Genomic DNA, 16,197 nt, shown 5'->3' with positions numbered 1-16,197 from the left:
TTGATTGTTATATTTGTTGAAAGTTAAGTTTCCGCTGTCTGTCAGATCTTGTCTGGTCTTGTAAAATAGATCTTCTAACTTGGTGCTTAACCACTTGACACTGGAACAAAAGCTTTCGATTACAAAGCAATTTGTGGGGATTATAATGGAATGAGCTACACCCACGCTCCCTGATTTAACAATCAATTTGAAGCAATGATCAGTTCAACCAAGAAGCCTTAAGAACCATGAAACCATTGCTTGGATCTCCTGGTACCTCTCCTGTAGTCTGGACTTCATGGATGTTAGTAGTGGAGATAGACTGAAGCATACAACTGAAATTCTATGAGAAAATTTCCTATTTTGAAAACTAATGCGGATGCATTTTTTCCTTGCTTAGTCTTAAATTTACAACTAAGCACCCATCTGCCTCCATGTTTTCTGTGCAAGTGTACATCTAGTGTAGACCAGGAGAATCATGGCTTTCTCTGACCCATAAGTGAAATTCAGCTGAACATCATAGAGATTAAGCTGTGGCTTTATGATTATGTTTCTGCTGTACTCTTGGGTGTGGTCTGAAAGTTATTTTTAGGACATCCTATGCAATTGCTTTATGAGGGGAAAAACAAACAAAAAGCCTTTGATGCTGTAGTTTATTTATTCTGAACAAGTAATTCACCTCAAGAACATCCTTTTTTTGTTTTTATTAAGCTGGATCTACATAACAAAGTCCTGATAGCAGAGTTCTGCCATGGCGTGGAAACCTAGACCAAGAGGTTACCTAAAGACCCTGAGCATCTCACAGAGAACAGAATTATTCTCTAAGTGAGGCACCTGTCATTGGCAAAACCTGGGACCCTTCACCTATTTGCTGTTCTTGCATAAGAAGTGTAGAACTGCTTTGTGCTGGGGAAAAAAAATAATATATATATATATATAAAATAAAATAATGCTGGGAAAGGAAAAAGCAAGTATAAAAGGAATAAAAAGCAGATTACCAACTTAGCCCCAGAAACAGTCTTTTGTGAACAAAAATGGACTATTTTGCCTGGCGAATCAGAGGAAAACATATCCATGCTATTCTCTTTCAGACACCTTCTCTGTCATCTGTCCCCACAGCTAGCATTTTTCACATGCAGCAAATTAATTTTACATTCTCAGCAGGCATCCCTTTTAGAGACCAGCCAACTTCCTGATATTTTGTGTTCAGTTTTTATATCAGCAGATCTATTTTAAATAAAAAGCTATGTGTTTTACAAAACATGAGTGCCAGTAACACAGAGGAAGAATGTGACATTTTTCTCCCCAGGATATTTTGACTGACACATGAAAAAGTCTATAATCTTACATAGGCTCAAGCTGCTCATGTTGACATCCAAATGTTTGGTGAAAAAGAGCTTGATTGCCTTCCATGAAAGGTGTAGGCTTCTGATTTAGTCTCTCCCTCACAGGAGGGGAGAAGGAAAAAAAAATAATAATAATAAAAAAAAAACTGACCTCATGCTCTTTCTGAAGGCATGTTATTTTACTCACCTGCCACAAATGCAGCAGGTGAATTGTGGGTGAATTGTCTTTCCAGTGCATCACCAAGTCTTCACACAATATCTTATTTATTTTCATCACATTCTCATGCTACCAGCTGCTTATCTGAGCCTGTCCCAAAAGCCATCTCAACTCATTGTTCAGCTTGGTGGAAATACTCCCTAGTGTTTATAATTACTTGATCCTTAGCTCAAGAGCCTCTATAAAAGCTCCACAGCTGTGATCCCTCACCATCCAGAGAGATCTACCATCCTCCTGCAGAATCAGTCACCCTCTGCAGAAAGGAAACATCTGACTTGTCTGTGGAAATGAGAAAGCCTTCCCCATCCCACACAACCACTGTGCTGCCTCATCTGAGTGTTATTCAACTTCAAAATCCTCCCAGACAGCAGCATGCAGATGCAATCTTCTTGGAGCCTGGCTGTAAAATTAGTTAAGCTCCAAATGAGAGCCACATCAAAACTTTATTATTTTCTGGTATCCTTATGGTTCTGTACTTAAGTGAAAGCACTCAAACACCAAGACAAACTATCCCCTTTCTAAGGGTTTTTCCCAGACAACACAGTGGAAACTCCATGAGCTTTGAGTCATTGTTTCAGGCTGATTTTTTCAGCAGTGACTGGGAGAAATGGAGGCTGAATGGGAATTCATCCCCAACACCTGTAAGGCATAGAAACCTGCTGGACCTGGATCTAACTGAGAAGAAAACCCAAATCCATTCTGCCTCCCAGCAATGAGCAAATAACAGTGCCACCAGTCTGAACCAGCAACTAATCTCCCGAGTGTTATGAGTGAACACAGATTTCAAACCAACCCTTGTGTATATACATACAGCCTTTATGAGTTAGTTTTATGGCTGAGTCATATCAGCACGCAAGATGGAGTTAATGCACAAAAGCAAAAAGGCTTATTTTTCAGTGCAGAGAGGTCATCTGTCTGCATTTCAGATTAGGCTTATGTGGATCTAAGTTTTTGGGCTGGGAAAGTTGGTAGTTCACTGCTGCTTTCATGGCCTTGACATGTAGGATGAGTGTTGGTGTCAGCAATGTTCACAGGCTCACCTTTCACCTCAGAGCAGCACAGAAAAATGGGAAACAAGGTGGAATGGTTTATTTCTGGTTCTTCCACACCCTCAGAAGTTTAGATGATGTGTGATAAAACACAGCTTTTCTGATCCACTGGGGTTAAGGTACGAGTCACCAGCGGGGCTTAGGCCCTGGGTTTGAAGGAAGTTAATTTCGTTTGAAGGAGGCAATTTTGGAAAAAAAAAAAAAAAAAAAAAAAAAAAAAAAACAGCTGAAGATGTGCAAGAGAGTTAGAAAGCCAGAGAGTCACAGGAGGGCCAGTGCTTGAAAGGACCAGGACCCCAGGCTTCAGCTCAGAGCCTCTCATGGTCACTTAGCTGTGGTTAACCCTGAATTTTTATTTAGTTTATTGTAAGAATAAAAGGGGTGGGGGGACTACAGCTCATTGAGGAACTGCAAAGCACCAGAGCTAGCCTGAGGGATGAGGCTGGTAAAACCATTGGTATTATTGGTACAAGCACAGGTGGGCCTAGCTGGGCCTGAACAGCTGCAAGGGCTGGGAAGGGCCAGTTGCTTGTGTGTGCTCTGGGACCTGCTTCTTGCTAAGCTCCTGGTGTGGGAATTATTTATGGACCAACTTTTCCCTTTACAGACCATCTCCATGACTGTGACCCACAGCCACGCTCAGATGAGGCCCTGGAGCCACCCCGCTCCAGGCACCACAGCCAGACGGCAGGAACACGCAAACTGCCACGGAGCAGATGAACGCACAGAGGCGGAGCCAACAACGTTCATCTGTTATTACTAAATAACAAAGCAGACTGGATGCCTCCACCACAAAACAAACAGGAGCCCTGCCCTTCATTTTGGCCTCGCTTTCTGCCGGAGACCTGTTTTTTTTCAACTCAAAGGCATGAGGGGGAGTAGGAGCTATTTAGTTGAATGCTGAAAATTAAAGTCACCTTAGAATATTTTTCCTCTCAGCATAAGGTTTCCCAGGTCCCAGTTTCCAGCAGATCTCAGCATGATACTGCCAGCAGCTTTGCATACACACACTGAACAGCCTCACGAGCCTGGGAAGAAGCGTTTTAGACACCCATGGCTGCCAAAGCACATGAGGGTAGAAGGCCCAGCTGGTGGTGTGCAGCACGGGCCCAGATATGGCTGCAGGCCTCTGAGGAGCCTTTCATGAGGAATGGGCTGAAAACCCACCACAGCAACCTCCCCCCTTCCCTGCTTTCTCATTAAAAAGACAATGCTATCAGGAAGATCTCTGAAACGAGCTATAGGATAACGCATCTTCTCTTTCTGAATTTCTAGCCAAATGGTGAAATTCGGTAACTGCCACACTTGGTAACACTGCCATGATTCTTTGCCTTCTGTTTTGATGCAGCATAGAGAAAAAGCAACATTTCCAAGCACATACGAATCCACAAAATTTTTTACACAACTCCTTCCCATTTATTTCACCTGTGTGACCAAGAGCATTTAGGACTAAAGCCCTATAAACTTCTTGTGATGACTGTAAATGCCCCAGTTATTTCCTAAGAGACAGTTTCTGCTGCAAGCTAGAGCTGGGGAACTTGGCCTATAGCTGATTTTCCAGTTTCTGTCATTATTTACCTCTCTGCAGCACCACATGGTGTCACATTGTCCAGGAATAGGATGCGATCTCAGTGCCCTGATACTCAGGTCACAGTTTAGTAACTGGCCAAAGGAGAAATCCCTATGGAAAATCCCTCACTCTTGTCAAAATCCAAACTGGCCACACACCAGTGTCTATCCAATGCAACATTTTGTGGATCCACACAGTGATCTTGGTCATTAAACTGGTCCAGGATCCAAATGCACATGGGTGAGCAAACTGCCATGTCAAGGCAGGAGCAGAACATGCAGCTGATGCCAGGAATTGCCGTAGTTGGCTTCACTGCAAGATCTACATATAATTAAACTAAGGCCCATGCTGCAGTATGTGGGAAATCAGTCAGTCAGCACCTTCCACCTGTCCCTGTGCTCAGCCACATGCCAAAGTATCTGTCTACAGCTTGCTATGGCCCAAACACTTGCATGCACTACACACCATGGCACATGGCCCATGCACTGATCTCATGCTTGCAGCCAGAAAGGTCAGGGTGGATTTTGTCTGTGTCAGCAGTAACTCAAAAAAAAAAAAAAAATCATTATAAATAACGTACAGACAATTTTGCAACTTCTCAGTCATGAATGCAAGACAGACAGAAGGCTGCCAAGGTGCAAATCACTCTGGCTAGATGGCTCAACAGCGCCTGGCTGCAGGGACTGGGAAGGGAACAAAAGATCCTAGTCCAGCAACATTAATTTCTTGTTTGTTTAGTTCATCTTGGTAAAGACCATAGCATCATCTGGCTGCTTTTAAACAGAAGGGTTAGAAGTGCATGAATTTCTGATTAGCTGAGTGTTCTCTCTCTGGATCTGGACCTCAGCATCTCTTTAGGATGGGGCTTTTTGTCTGCTCTCTTTAGAGTGGGACCTTGCTGGGAATGAAGAAATCCAATGGTCACTGGAAACATTGATCTCAGACTCTCTGCAAATCGCAAAGCAAAGGGGGAAAAATGTCTTTGATGTTTGTTCTTGCCATAATTCAAAGTATATGAAAATCCAGTAAGATATTCAGGAAAAGGAGCATCTAAATATTGTCTCTTATGCAGGACAAGAACACTTGCCTGGAAGCAATCAGAAGATGCTTGATAATATGTTTGCAGCTATGTCACTAGTGACCTATCAGTCTTCTTACATATGAAGATAGATGTCAAGGCTGAGCCATTGTGTATTCTTGAGATACAAAAGAGAATACTTTGAAAAGTAGTCCCAGAGCACTGCAGTCATCACCATGAGACGAAGCACAATAAGACATCTGAAAAGCTGTGGCAGTTGTTTTATGTCTGATATGTGTTTTTGTGAATAGCAGCTTCAGTAATTTATGTTCCTGGTTGAAAAGCTTTTTGTAGCTTTAATACACACAGTGGTTAACCCTTCTGCTCCTCAGTTCAGAAATCTGTACAAGTCACCAAAGACAAATAGTACTATCCTTGGCACCATCTCCCTTGCCCCTTTCACATTTATGCACTAACATCCCTTATTTTCCATGCACTTAGAACAGACATATCCCTGAAGCACAGAACATATCCTCAAAGAAGTATCTTGAAGGACTTGCTTTTCTCTACCCTTCTGCAGCATAACCCTCCCTCAACTTCACACGTCATGTTCCTTTGGGGCTCCCTCCTCTCCCTCCTGAGGAATCTATCCTTTATCTTTGATGCCTATATTAACACTGTCATCCAACCCCTCCCACAAACTTTTTGCAAGGGTCCAATTCTCTAAAAATTAATTCAACACAATTTCCAGACTTTCCTGGGAAACAGAGGTTTTGAAGAATGACCTCAAAAATGTTTCCCAGGTACAAAGAAATCTAATATGAGTCCTATCCTGCAAAGGCTAACACTTTTTAACTGGTGGGGATCTCAACAGAAATATTTGTAGTAAAATTGTGTGCATGTGCATATGCATAAAACGCAGGAAATGATTACGAGAACAATATCATACAAAACAAGAACAGAGGGGATAATTTCTTACCTCAATAACAAGAGGACAAAAATATTTAGTCTTATATGCTGGAAAACAATTAAAATGTCCTTGCTTTGTAAAGGATTCTGTCTCGTTTGCCTACATGCCTCTCTTCACACTCAGCCTGCATTGACCTGTGCCCATCTCTGCAGGCTTGGGACAGTCATTGAAATCCTCAGAAAGTTCATGCAAAGATACAAGATGCATCAGTATCTTGTAAGGTATTGACACGTTGATGGGAAAAAATGATACAGTAATAAGACTGTATGATGTCCGCAGCTGCCTCTGTTGCATCATGCTGCCACTGCATGTCACTGTTAAGACAGAATGGCAAAGAATGGCAGGGATTTCAGGGAAGGCTGTAAAACTCCAGTGGAGATGGACCACCCCAAGTAAGAACTGCCCCTTGTCATACCTTAGTCAGTGTCACTCTCCTAATGCAAGCACAGGATTGAAGACCTGAGACCCCATTAATATTTGGGCTAAGTTGAAAGCAGCAATGGAATGAAAATATGTGGTTGGAAGAAAGAAAAGGTGGGAAAATAGGTGTGAGGAAAAAGAGAGAGAGAAAAGATTATGAGAAAAGAGAGTGGTGGTTAAAGACGAACACTTGCAAGCAGAATTGAGGTTAATTCACTCCCTATGCCAGCATCTATCAGCAATGGGGGCCTTCTGAATTTTATAACAGTATCTATTACTCTGCTAACAAAAAAAAAAAAAAAAACAGTTTGCTCAAAATTAACAGGAGCTAAACAGGTGCCATTTCTTGCTACACCTTGCTGGTGTGTTCACAGTCTGTCAGAAGAGCAGCTGTCAACAACTTTGCAATAGCACGGCTTCAAAAGGCATTACCATCCCCATCCTGCCCTGTTCCCTCCCCTCTGCAGCCACAGGAGCCCCTTTGCTCCAGTGCAGGTCCTAGACCATCTCGTGGTTGGCCTTACGTGTTGTTCTCATTCCTAGTTTATGCGATCTGGGAGACTCATTTGAGATTAAACAAAGGGATAAAGATTAGGTGCTCTGTAATTTAGTACTTCCTTTGCCTGCTTTATGTCTAACAGCTTTTGGCAGAGAACAGGAACAGCAGCAGCCAAGATGGGCTCTTCCTGTGAATCCACACGACCTTACCAGAAACGAGATCGTGTCACTTGGCTCTAGTTAGCAAGCCAAACTTTTATCCAGGGTCCCCTTCCACACACTGCACTTGCATTCATTTTGCCATCAAGCCATGTGGTTGTTTAAATAGACTCATGGAAAACACATTAAAAAATAAACCGTAAAGGAGATCCAGATGTTTTGAAATGCTAAACTTAGTGCCTCACACTCTTCCCTCCTCATCCAGCTTTAAAAAAATTCCTGAAAAAAAAAAAAAAAAAAGGAAAAAAAATACTCAAAGCATTCCTGAGCTGGTTTGTAATGAGCCATTACTTCATTCTAAAAAGTATACTCTAGCACAGACTCAAATAATCAATCTTTTAGCCATAAACACGATTACCAAAACACTTTGAAGGCTTGGATCAACTTCATGAAAGGATAAAAATTCTTTGCTCTCTTTCCTATTTTAAATAAGAGTCTTGTTTCCAATAAAATTTAGTTTTCACATTGAAAATATACACAAAGAGGCAAGATGATATCCCTGAGCACCAGTCTGAACGTGATGCAGTACTTATACAAGCTTGCAGGACAGGACGCAAAGGCACTTTGCACTTGATTTTAGAAATGTCATGCACAAAGCAGGAGCAACCAGGAGCAAAGGACAGGTCTTAGCTGGCAACTTGTGGACCACCTCTATACCATGAGCTGAAACACTAACGTGTATGGGCAAACCCTTCCTCCTCTGCCAGACCAGAGGTCCACCATATGACAACAAAGAGTGGGTATCTCAGGAATAATGACATCTTGTCTTTGGTGGTATCCTGGTGACACTGGGCAGCACTGCCTCGCTCACCCCATGCACAAGCACACTCGTCCCTTGTCAACAGCACACTCGTCCCTTGTCACCAGCCTTGCACTTATCATCACCCATCTTAGTTATAGGCATGTTTTGGAGCTACAGGGCCAGAGGGTTGCCAATTCTGCTCAGTTTTGGAGTCAGCTGCCATTTGCACATTACTCCTACCCCCAGATCCTGTATTTTTTTCAAATGAAAAGATTTTTAACCTGATCTTATTTCTCCGGGCTGGCCAGGAACCTCCTCAGCTCCATCTCCATACCACAAGTCAGACTCATAATTAAAAAACTGCCTGGCCAAAACCTGTTAGATCATTTTCCCCCTTCTTTTCCAGGTATTGTCTAATAGTTCCCAAGCTCTCCCCCTATAGTTTCCTATAGCTTTCAGGCAGTCTGAGAAACAAAGGAGATCAAGAATTGTATTTTATAATCCTAGATACAGTAATCGAAGCCTTACCTCCGTGAAAAGTAGTTGAGGGTTATTCAGTGGATGAATATGACAAGTGCATTAATATATGCAGCCTTGTGGTCAGCCATAAAAAGCTGTGCTGAGAAAAATGTTGAGACTAGGTCACTAGGGTGAGACAACTGGGGTGACTGCCTTCCTCTCTCTGTCCCTCAGGCCCAGTTTCCAGGCTTATTTAGACACAAATGCCAGGAATGAGCTAGTCATTCATGTCACTTGATCAGCTCAGGTGCTTTTGAGAATCCCCTTAAGGTACTCATCGCCATCAGTAACCACTTCACTGCCTTTGAAAAGCTGATCCACAGGCTCTTTTTTTTTTTTTACACATGGAGAGCAGAAGCTCCACAAGCGTAAACTTTGTAGAAGAGAAAGTTTTTCTAATCAATGAAATGGCCTCACTTCAAATTCATCCACTGAGATACATTAAGATCTATATTGTCAGTAATTTTTGTGCATAAAAATAAAGGGAAAATTTGTGTTTTTCTAATAGAACTTGCACCCAAATAGTAATTAAAATGCTCCTAGTCCCACAAATTCAGTAATGTCTGCATACCTCTCCTTTCTCTCCTCTGACCCATTCAAAAGTACCATTTTATCCTGACCAGCTCGTGTCTCTCATGTAAGTCTCAGACATCAGTGAAGATTTCCCCGACAGGCTCTACTTCACTAAAAAGAAGTGTCCCAGCCTACCTGTCAAAATAATTTCTCCAGGATCTGGTCCTTTGAGACTTACCATAACTACACACTGCAGATATGCTTCAAAATCAGCTCCAAAACATTTGGAAATTATTACAGCCCGCTAACTCTGTAATTATAAACCGCTGAAATTACTTTGAAGCTTCAGTTAGGGAAGAATAATGCTGCAATTACTCAACAGAGTCGTTTGCAACCTGATTATCGATGAGCATCATATGTTCATATCTGTGTGTGAATGTGAACTACTGAAGGGCAGGACACTACTAACCACGCACCTCCAGGCGCCTCTTGTTAATATGTTGCCCCATAAAACAATCTTCCATAAACTAAGAAAATAATACATTACATGCTGGTTTAATTGTTAGTTATAGTTCCCTCGTAAAGCAGCATATATAAGAGGGCACTGTGAAAAGCTGATATGTTTTATATAGGAGGCCAGCAAATTATGGCTCGGCAGCATGGAAATGATTAGCACCTGCATATCGGCACAAAGCAGCAAAGTTTAGAAACCATGATCTCAGCTTTTGGCAAAATGAAGAGCCTGAAAGGTCTTAAGTTTTCCTGGGCAATAAATCCAGTGATTACAGAGATTATATTAACTTAAATTAACTTCCATCATTTTTTGTTGCAGCAGCATAAACAATCCTACTCAGATCTTGCCCAGTCAGGCACAACTCTTCAAGGTATTGCCTCGTGTGGACAGGAAAGATGAGTCACGTAGTAAGACCTGATCCTGTGACCCTTACTCACATGAATAGACCCTGAGCCTGCAACACATGCTGAGTAACCAAAACTTATCAAATTTTAGAAGCATTTGTGAGGAGAAGAGTTTCTTCAGTAAAAGTCCATTTGTCATTAAAAGTTGGAAACTTCTCTCTCTGAATGTTTTTGTCTACTGGAAGAGCGAATGTATTTTCAAAAGGCTTTCAGCAATTTACTGAAAAGCAAATATTTTTGTGGGATATTCTCACAAAATGAAAGCGTAGTTCAAAATAATTCTTATGTAAAAACAGGGCTTTAGTGTGGGTTTTCTTGTTTGCTTAGTACCTTGGACTCATTTTCATTACTGTTATTTCCAAGATGGAACTTAAAAATCTAACCATAAAAGCAAAGACTGCAGAGTTAAGGTCCTTGAGTGATTCAGTCCGTTTCAGCAGAATGCCCTACAATCAATGGGGCATATTTCCCAAGAGGAAGGTGCAAAGGCCACCACAAGCCCCGTTCATGAGGAGTGGTGTTCAGCCATCTGTTTCACACCCAGCCCATGCAGGGTGCAGGAAGCAATTCACAGGGAAACCTGCTACATCACAAAGCTCAGTTATCCCCCATTTAGCTGTGCTGTAATTTAGAAAACCCAGTTATCGCAGTGGAAAAAATGCTGGCAAAGAGCAGACAAAGCCATGGGCTATAAAACTGGGCAGAACCACCAGTCATCTCCCGTAGACACGCACACGTATGGTGAGGAAGAGGAAGGTGACTTGTAGGTTTGGTTCCACCACTTCTTCCAAACCCTTTTCCACCACTGTGGCTGCATGGGCATCGTGCAAGGTCACAAACTCCCATGTGCTGTGAATATTGGTCACCTTCAAGAGCAGAAAACACCATTCTTCTGCCTGCCAGTGCCAGGGAGCTAATAGCTTATCAGGAGACAGAAGAAGAAAGCAGGAGGAGAGCAGACGTTTTCATCTTCCACCTCCTGCAGGGAGCTAGATGAGGACCCAACACCGACCTCTGTGCTGCCCGTTGGGGCTGGTGATGCTTTTTGCAGCAGCTGAGCACTGTGCAAGGGGCGATGCTCATCCCTGAGCTCACAGGGCACACAGCCAGGCCCCCAGGTCCGCCAGGCTCCTGTGCTGTCAGGCAGCACGCCCGGGCCCCAGCACAGGCACCTGCACACGCCGTCGGTTTGGAGGAGAGCACGGGCAGACAGGGTGTTACTGCCCGCCTTGGACTAGACACTGCCTAAGAAATGAAAGGCAGCACTTTCTCCCCGGGTAATGCTGTCACTTTCACTTAATTAAACTCATTTAATAGGCACCTCCCTCCCCTGCATCTCCCTGTTAGCAGACGTCTTATTCAGGTAGGAAGATTAACAGTGTTTTAGTTACTTTGATGTTACCCAGAACAAATTCAAAATTAAATGAATCTAGTTAGTCCCTTCTACAGCACAATGTCTTTTGTGTTACATTACTAGTCATTATTTTTTCCCAGAACCTGTCATGGAAGCTAGAAAGCAACCGGATACTTGTATGTTTTAAGGCATTCAGGTCTTCTCAATTAGTGCATCCCTGCCTCAAAGCTTTGAATCAAACCCACGAAGTTACAGGTACTTGTGGATGGGGAATAATGTCTCCCTGTTCTACATTGTTATGCAAAATTGTCGCGAACACCAGTTTACAGCTCTGTTTATCCCAGAAGCTTATTTCAAAGCCATGTCCTGTTGTTGATAGCTTGACTTTGAACCAGAGTTGGTACAGCATCATAGCAAATGCAAACTAAGCCTGTCAGCATTAGGAGAACCACTCAGATATGTCACAAACAGAATGGCAGATTAATAGAGGCTTGAAAAATTAACATTTTTTAGAAGATCTCGTGGGTGGAAAGAACAGAAAAGGATGGGAACAGGAGAGGATATGAAAATAAGCCAAAAACAAATAAACCCTCTTTGCCTTGGTTTGCTTGCTTTTTATTTATTTTTGTTTGTTTAAAAAAAAAAAAAAAAAAAAAAAAACCTCCCACTTTCTGATTGGTTTGTTTCCCAATAAGATTTTGGAGTCATTCCTGATTTTACTCCACCTTTTTTTCTTCTGAGCACTTCAGCATCACAGTCATAAAACAACAGCACACTGAGAAAATTTTTAACCTCATTATACACTTAAAAAAAAATAAAGAAAGAGAGAAACATAGCCTGATGCATTTCAAGTCCCTCCTCATCAAAGCGTTAGTACCTGCAGCCAGACCTTTCCCGTGCCCTGACTTGTTCTGGCTCAGAGGAACTTATTTACTGTCAGGTTAAATCAGCTCCCCACATCCATCTCATCCCAGCTCCTGTTCCTGACCCCGCGTGGCACCACGTGCCCTGGCAGAAGAGCCAAGGGCTGTGCTGAGGCAGAGGCAGCCTGCCCTTGCCAGGACTCCTGCTCCGAGGGCATCGCTGCCGAGCCAAAATCATTCAAGCTGCTCCATCTCTGAATAGCCTAAAATGCAAAGCAGGGCAGGGCCAAACTAGCTGCAGGTCCCTGTCAAACGCCTTGCTCAGCCCAGCTCCGATCAGACCAGGTGGCTCAGGCCAGGTGGCTCAGGACCATGGTCCAGGTCAGTTCTGAGCATCAGTGAGGATGGAGACCCCACCTCCTCTCTGGGGACTGGTTCTAGCGTTGGACCAGCCTCACGGGGAAAAAAAATAACACCACAGCAGCAGTTCTAACATCATCAGGTCAGTAAAGGGATTTCCTTGTTAATTTTTCTGAAGTGTGCAATCTAAGGAAGCAATGGTGCGATCGCACTGCTGCTCCAACACCTGACCTTACCAAGCAGGGCTGCCGAGAGCGCACGCGGAAGAGAGACTATTTGGAGAACATCTTTGCTCGCTGCCCATTTGGTTGCTGAAGGGCAGGTTGTTCCTCTCCCTTCCTGTAGCAGCAAGCTGTTGTTTCACTCCTCCGATAAAGCTGTTGGTGCGGTAAATCCAGCACCGAGGTACGGCGGGTTCAGCAGTGCAACAGTTCACCGAGCGAGCTGTGAAGCGCGCCCGTCAGCACAGACAGCTCGCTGCAGAAGCGACTGCTCAACCCGTTTCTATTAAAAATATGCACAGGAGCTGCTCCTCTCAAAGCAGTTATTTAGATCCTGCTTTGCTCATGAGACAGAAGTGTTTTCTTCCCCGTGGCTCGGCAGAGGATAAAACTTCTGTGGAAGGAAACGCAGCTATTCCTGTGAGCAGGCTCCTCGCTGTAAACCGACCCACTCAGTTCCTCTCCAAATGTTTCATCTGGTCCTAGAGGGGGTTGAAATTAGCTCCTTCCTTTCGGCCTCCCATTCTGAGTAGAAAAGTGAAGTAACGGGGAAAAGCACCTCCCCAGCAGCTGCACAGCCTCAGCAGCCTGAACCAAGGCTTGAGCCTCCAAGCTTAAGCCCAGATTTTTGCAGAAATTGGGCTTAGGGGCTCAGCAAGCACACGTGAGCCCACATACAAGCACCTAGAGAGGACACTCAAGCCTCAAGCACAGCAGATGTGAACCCAGCTGCCCCAGTGCCACAGGTATTGCCCAGCCCTGCTCAGACCCACCCTTGGGGTCTCCTCGCCGTAGCTGTGGGGCTGCTGCCCCTCACCAGGACATGGAGCTGCACCTCTGCCACCGCATTTCCCATCTCTATAAACCAGATCTCCCTCCTTCCCAAGGCAACCCTGAGACTATGTTAATGCTTGAAAATGAAAAACGCCATACAAGCTACAATAATTAAAATTCCAATTTAATTCCTCTGTGCAGGAGAGGGAGAAGAGGTCTCCAGCACATGTTTTCCCACTACCACAACAGTTTGTGCATTGTGTTATAAAATTTTTCAGTGCCATTTATTTTTATTTGGCCTGTGAAATACTTTGGGGAAGGCCTCCTTGTAAATGGCCCATAAAGTTTGACAGGAACTAAACCTCCCGCTGTTTTTGTGACTGATATAAAAAAGAACCAACTTAGTTGGCACCCTTAATGCATGTTTTATGGGAAAAGGAAGACTGTCCCTCTGTAGTAGCAGCCGATTCCCGAGCAGACCAAGTTCAGTCCTGTAAGCATCTTTTGTGGCCTTTTACGAGGTAAGGCTTTCCTTATAAAGCCCTGGCCTCGCCACAAATCCTCTTCCCTCTGGGCTCATCCATTAATAAGCACTTTCATTAAAATTCCACCTTTCCTAGAGAAACAGCCAAGCTAATTTAACAGGAAATTGACTTTCTCCATCACCATCGCGCCTCTGACTGCAGCGACACAAGGCACCTTTGGCCGGAGACACCCCGTCTGCGAGCACTTCTCCTTCACAGACCGATCTGTGAGAGCCGTGAGGTTCCTGGCACTGCTGCAGGAACAAGCAAAGGGGAAGCTCTCAGGACAGCCACTTCCAAGACAGCTGCTTTCAGGAAAACACCCAGAAGTGACTAATGCATTGCATCTTCTGCTGTCACCAGCCTTTAAGGGAGCACGACGTGGCTGCAGAAGAGCCCAGGAATAACGATGGGGGTTGGAAAATACAGGGCTCTAAAGGACCAGATGGCGATGGCACTGGTCTGAGTGGTTTTGGTCCAGTCAAACACACACAAGCCAGATGGCAAGAGATTGACTGGAGGGGGACTAAACAAGTGACAGGGTCACTTGGACCATGTCAGAGCTCTCCCAGCTCTCAGTGCCCTGCAATCTTTTGGGGCACCATCCTCCTGCAGACGTGAGTCTGTCACTAGCAAAAGCTCAATCCTATAGAAATAAAAAAAGAAGGAAAAAAGCATCCTCATGTCACACACACTATATTTCAGAATATAAATTTCATCAGCATGCCAATATTTTATGAGCAGAGAAGGGATCTGAGTTCATCAAATACATTATCTGCATCCTGTGTATTGGCAAACTTATAGAAATTAATAACTTTTTTGGCTTTATTGTTAAAATCCATTTTTTCTCTCTTTTGGCTTCCAAGACAAGCTTTCAGGTGGAAGGCTGTACATAACACCACTGTATTTAGAAATGAGAAACCAGGAACGACAGTGACTCCATCTGTCCATAAAGAAAAAAAAAAATGAAAAAAACATATGATAAAAAATCCATACGAATTTATTTTGCATTCTAGTGACGTATCTCTCTGCATTTCACAAGAAAGTGTCCAGGGAAAATGACAGGTTTATTTTTAGCCTTTCTTTAATCTCTGTAGAGTATGGCAGCAGATTGCAACCCATCATGAGTGTCCCAAACTAGGCTGAGACATGCTACTGAAAAAGAATGGGTTTGGATTGACTGTCATATTGCAAAGATATGGAGATGTTCTTAACAACCAGCCCCACTCCAGCTATAAGAAATTTGATCATATGCATTTCATTCTCAGTGTCACATATAAGTGGGAGATACATTTGTCACTGGATAATAGATTCAGAATTAACAAGAAGAACTTGTCAGGTTTTGGCTGCAACCACTGAAGCTAAAGCCTAGAGCGAAATAAACTGTCAGATCAGAGCTTTGTTAAAAGGATTAAACCCATTCTTAAGGGTGGAGCTGTGGAAAAGCTTTTAAGCTTTGTACTTACACCTGAAAGGTTTTAAACTGGGATTCTAACAAAGACTGACACGAAACAAATATTTTAAAAAACAACAGCTAATTTGATCTCACCAGCAGGACCATTTCCAGAATCACTTGCATGGTGAACCCAGCTCCAAGCAAAAGCTGCCGAGAAGCCCTGGATCTGTCGGGCAGTCACTAATTATTGGCCACATTTTTTGGCATCTGCTCAAGTTGCTGTAGAATCAGTAACTGTTTTGTAAGTTAGTCTCGTTACAGACCTGCTGCAGTAATTGATTTGCACGGTGGCCATGTGGTAACTCATAAAACTTTGCACAGGGGTCCCAATTCTGCAAATATTTCTTCCTGCACTTACAGGGAACAAAGCACCCTCTGGAGTCAAGGCGTTCAGCCACGTTCCCAGCCTGCAACTGAGCACTGGGAGGAGCAGAGCATTGCACTGCAGCCTTAATGCCACAGAAGATGTTTTCCTACATTCGATTAATTATCAAATTGCACCGCATGATGCCCTTGTGAGCGAAGTAGGTGTTACTGTAACGCTCGTTTTGCAGCTAGGGAAGCAGAGCCATGACTCAGAGGTGCAATGAGCTGCTCAAGGTCACACAGTAGCTCTGTCATAAATAGCACCCAGGTGCCATGCTCTTGCCTAACTCTGTGATTTCTC

General features: G+C 43.5%; 1 long non-coding RNA gene across 2 annotated transcripts in view; it reads right to left on the bottom strand.

Moving 5' to 3' along the window:
• The window catches only part of LOC137841275 (uncharacterized), a 29,923-nt gene extending 21,224 nt beyond the window's left edge, over positions 1 to 8,699 (bottom strand). For both annotated transcript variants that reach the window (XR_011088527.1, XR_011088529.1), the window contains exon 1: positions 8,557 to 8,699. This is a non-coding gene — a long non-coding RNA (uncharacterized lncRNA). The remainder of the gene's footprint in view (positions 1 to 8,556) is intronic.
• Between the last annotated feature and the right edge of the window lie 7,498 nt (positions 8,700 to 16,197).

Source organism: Anas acuta, chromosome 17 (genome assembly GCF_963932015.1).
Source record: "Anas acuta chromosome 17, bAnaAcu1.1, whole genome shotgun sequence".
NCBI classification, from domain to species: domain Eukaryota; kingdom Metazoa; phylum Chordata; class Aves; order Anseriformes; family Anatidae; genus Anas; species Anas acuta.
The sequence above is the reverse complement of the archived record's forward strand: the minus strand, read 5'-3'. Positions and strand labels throughout refer to the sequence as shown.